The sequence below is a fragment of the Podarcis erhardii genome (assembly GCF_964252035.2).
Source record: "Podarcis erhardii genome assembly, chromosome: 1".
Lineage (NCBI taxonomy): Eukaryota > Metazoa > Chordata > Lepidosauria > Squamata > Lacertidae > Podarcis > Podarcis erhardii.
The window spans coordinates 90,171,112-90,176,210 of record NC_138497.1 but is presented as its reverse complement, the minus strand read 5'-3'; positions in this window follow the sequence as shown (position 1 = coordinate 90,176,210).

Below are 5,099 nucleotides of genomic sequence, written 5' to 3'. Positions count from 1 at the left end.
GTTCCCTGCATTTCTTGAAGCAATTCTGCCATAACCCAGAAGGCCCTGCAGAAGAGGGAACTTTACAGACAAACACTATGACATCGGAGTCCTTTGTCCTGAGCCATTCGTCCTAGTTCAAATGAACAAAATGGGTAAGTTGCAACCATGGCCACAGCCTACATCGAACTTAGAGTCAGTCTACAATCTATACCAGGGGGGACCCTCCAGATGTTGAAGAACTACAACTCCCACATGCCCCAGCAAGGATGATGTGAGTTCTAGCTCAACAACATCTGGAGGGCCAAAATTTCCCCACACCTGGTCTTTTTTGTTTTTGTAGGCTGGCTCTAAGATTAAGAGAGTACTGTATGCCTTCAGGTCTATACGACTCCAAGTCCACAAACCACATATGATCACCTGCCATGTGCTTGACAACAACCCACAACCACAATTCTTATTAAAGAGAAAGAAATGGTTTATTCTGGTGGCCAAATTTTAGAGGGGCCATGGGGGAGTCCCTACTTACATTTTGTGGTATGCCCCTTAACTCCCAAAAGTAAAGGGGTACCATGGTTTGGAGTTGTCATTAAGGGCCCCCATAACTCTCCACCACCACAATTCAATCATTCATTCAATCAATCAATCTCTACTCATCCTCCCATTGGAGGCTACTTCTCCTTGCCTCACTTGAAAATGTTTAGCATGGCTTCCCACATGGATCCTCCTAAACCTATAATGATTCCTTATGGCAGTACTAGATTTCATGGGAGTATTCATTACTGATGTGAAAAAGCTCCATGTGACCAGAAAAAGCCATATGGCTACATGTTTCAGTCATGATGTAGGGTTTACATGGCAGAGAGTTCCAACATGGAAGTATCCTCCTTGGGCCAGAAAGTAAACCATGGAATGACTCTTCATGTTACAAGAGACTTGGGGAAAGTGAGAAGGAAATAAATGAGCTAGTGAAAACAGCAATTTTTACTTGAAGGTTCCAAATTCATTATAGAGAGCCAAATGATAAAACTGTAACAGGTCTGGAATATCTTCAAAGTGCACACTGAGCATGCATATGGAACTATGGTGAACTGCAATCTTGCTATGGCTGTGAAGAGAGAAAGCAGTCAAATGCCACTTATACAGCTGAAAATACATCACCTAAATTCTTTCTGAATTGTGCTACTAAGCACCATTCAGGAAACCAACCATCATTTGGTCACAATAGAGTAGAATATTCCATACATACACTGCCTTAGAGGAACAAGCCTTGTTCCAGTCCTATATTCTTTTAATCCAGATTTTAGTTCCCACACTCCAGATTTCCATCTTTCCATTGGCAACCATAAGGAGGCTCCTGGCAATACGAGGTGGCCCAAAATGTGCTAGCTAAGCCTATGACTATTTTACCCAATATGCAAATCTGATTCAAAATTGGTATTACCTATGTCTCAAAGAAAATTAACTTTTGATCCCACCCAAGTTATCAGTTTGACCAAACTGCGGGAGGCAGTGGAAGACAGGAGTGCTTGGCATGCTCTGGTCCATGGGGTCACGAAGAGTCCGACACGACTAAACGACTAAACACAACAACAACAAGTTATCGGTTTATTTTATATTTATTTGCTTTCCTGTTTTGTTGACAGTATTCCTCTAACCAAAGAAACAATCAAAGTGCAATGGCTCTTCCCCCTCCCCCATTGCTATTTAGCAATTTTAGTTATTAAAACACATACACAATTACTTAGTTTCTATTGCTTTCTTTTCTTTTTCTCTTCTTATTAGGAGTAGTAGTATTAAACAGGATGTCACTATTTTTATTGGATAAATGATGGAGGGTATGTGTTTGGAGCCAAATGGCTACATTTATCTCCACTGAACTCAGATCCTGGTTTATATGCAGAATGCCACTACAATTATGCTGAATACTTGACTTTAAGTCACTTGAGTCAGTGTGCTGTGTTGTATGTAACAAAAGTAAACTTGTCTTTATTTGCATGGCACACAGACTCGTTCGGTGGCTGAATACTCCTCAACAGAAAACACCTAATTGATTTTTAGGAAGATGAAAAGTCTCCTGTTGCTTAACCTCTTCCCTTATCCTGCAGCTGCTGAACTCAAAACAGGATGCATGAAGTTGTGCAAGCGAGCACTAAGGGTCCAGTCCAGATGTTTGCAACTTTGGGGAATATTATAATTGAATGTCTAGGTACTAGCATGGACTAATTTGTATACCTAAAGCAGTCTGGTTGGATTTTTGTTCAAATGGGTTGTTTCTCTAGTGTTCATTTTCAGTGAACAACGAAACCTGATGTCAGAGGTTCTGACATCAGGTTTCTTTGTGCACGGAAAATGAGCATCGGAAACCTATTCATTTTTGTGTTTGTTTTGAAATAAGCCAAACCTCTTTGTGAATTCAGAGCATTGGATATCCCCAGTTCTTTGTGAAATCCAGCTTCAGAGCTGTGTGATTCTTTCCTGGAATTCTCTTTAATTGTTCTGTTTTTGTTTTAATTCAAAGGACCCCGGATAGGGTATAAGGCTGAGGCAGCAGAACACAGTAGTAATGTTCTCTAGCACTTTATACTGCTGGCAATGGTCACATTAATGAATGTTTCTGCAACTAAAGAACTCCCTGCAAACAGAAAACAAACACAAAATGGAGCAGATTGGGCTAGAAACTTTCTCCCTGATGTGTTAGCTTTTTACTGGCAGGAATGTATTTGTGTAGGGGAGCATTCAGAAATGGTATTTCCCCACCTACAATCTGAAGTAGTACAGCCTCTTCCATCATCTCAGAATCCTACCATCTCTTTTTGCTGCATGGGAAGAGACAGGCTTATCTCTTAATGTGGAAGAGTCTGAGACAGGTACTGAGCAAGAAAAGCAAACAGCACCTTCTGCATTGTGGATTTTTGAAGGGGTATTTACTGAAATCACTCCCAGGAGCCCTAAGAAGCATTGGGGGACACACTGGCACCCATGGGCACACATAGGTGACCCTTGCATTAAGACAACTGTCTAGAAATGCAGTTTCTAAGTGGCAGCACATTTGCAGCAGCAAAAACAGTGGAAGCAAGGACTATGGTGGGATGGAGGTGCTTACTTGACCTCCCAGCAGGTCAGTCACTGCAGCTTACCAGAAAGAACAGGGGTGAGGCAGCAGTGAGGTCAGCAGACCCAGCCTGGTGTTCCTGCCAGTGAGTCCACCATCTTGTCCCTTCCACTCTTGGTCAATAACAGCAACCCACCTGCTAGGAGGTCAGGTAAGCACCTCAGACTCTCTAAGCCATCTGCTACCAAAAAGCAGTCACCCTTCCTGGTGTGATTATAACCTCTATTTGTTTGCTACTTATTTGACAGGCATATAGATAATGAGCAATCTTTTCTGGACAAAAGATTGATTGCTCAAGAGGCAAAAGGGGCCCTAGAGAGTTGCAAGGCTGTTTTAGCTGATGTTAGGTTCTGTACAGGCAGGGAGGTTTAAGAGGTAGCAGGATGCCAAATCTAAGAGACTTGTCACAAAGTGGAGGCCGCCCAGAGGATGCACATGCAAAAAGATGCAAGATACTTCCCAAGAAAGAAAGTCTTCAGCAACCTGCTGCTTGCAATGCAGAACTGAAACTTAAACACAGAGCCTGAGAACTGACTCAGGCACTTCCAAGCTAAGGAGGCCAAAAACATCAAAAGCTCACCAAAAGGTATTTTATAGTCTTGGTAACACAAGGAAGGGACAGCTGGCATGTCCGTGTGGGTAAAAGGAATTTCACTGTTTTGCAAAGCATGCCTGCACAAGCACTACGTGAGGACTCTCTGCAGAGCAGACAAAGAAACTTAACACCTAACAAGATGCCTACTGGCCCCAAAGTAGGGCAAATGCTTGTGTGTGGTGCTTCAGCAATAGATGCACACCCAAACTCAGATGCTATGATCCTTTGATGCCACATCAAGATTTCGCCCCAGAAAGTGAATCATCAGGCACTGACTGGTAAGATACTTGTGGCACAGAACAGTTCGCATCTCACCTCCGATGTGCTTCTAAAGGCCCCAAATCTGCAGCAGTAAGATGCTGGAACTCCTCACACAGCCAGGAGGGCTTGGCCTTTGCTTTCCCCTCACAACAGGAGACAACAGCTCCAAACGGTTCACACAGTTTCTTCAATCTAAAGAGCAAATCAGAGGCACATCCAACTGTTAACACATATTCTCCTTGCGTCTGTTCCAATCCATTTGCCCATTGCCATCAGACACAAGCTCCTGGAAAACGAGTGCTGAGCCTTTTCTGCCACTAAACCTGTTATTATGCCTCTGGAGCCGGTGTCAGTGGCCCCATCTTCCTGTAACGTGACTTCCTATGTTCAGGACTGCCATATGATCACAGTATCTTTGAAACATTTTAAAATCTTATTCTCAATATGGTTGGATTCTTATCGTAATTTTTAATAGCTGTGTGTGAATGTAGAATCTCCTTGGGCACCTAAGTGGCAGAAATGTTATTCAAAGAGATTTAGTTAATGAATTAGCACACACACAAACACACACCCCACTAGAAACAGAGTCGATTTGGAACTAAATAGCAGAGGAGTTTATCTGAAGCATTATTTGTTGGCAAGCCTTCTGTATTGTATCCCCCAGCATTGCTTCTGAAATGATCCTGTTTATGCTTCTCCCAAGGAGATAACCAGGAATCACTTTTCAGAGCTGCTTAATGGTATTTATCACATTATGTACATTCATAGTTTCATCAAGGAGCTGTAAGGCTGCCAGAAGCAGAAGATGGGCATACCTTAAATGCCATCCTGTCATCACATCAGTGCAAAGAAATGCTGTCATTACTTGCATTCTGTCACCTTTGATTGCTGAACCTGAATTTGATTTATATTATTGTGGGCACTTTCGCTCCGCTTTAACAATATATTTCCAAGCATCACTCAGACCATTCCAACAACCTGTCATTTGAGATTAGTGTACTCATCTCTATGAAGACATGCAGACACCTCGGGCTAGATTATACTCTCAATCACCCCATCTGTAGTCTGGATTCAAATTTTTAATAATGAGGCAGTTTGTTTGTTTGTTTGTTTGTTTGTTACTGTTGTTGTTGTTGTTGTTGTTGTTGT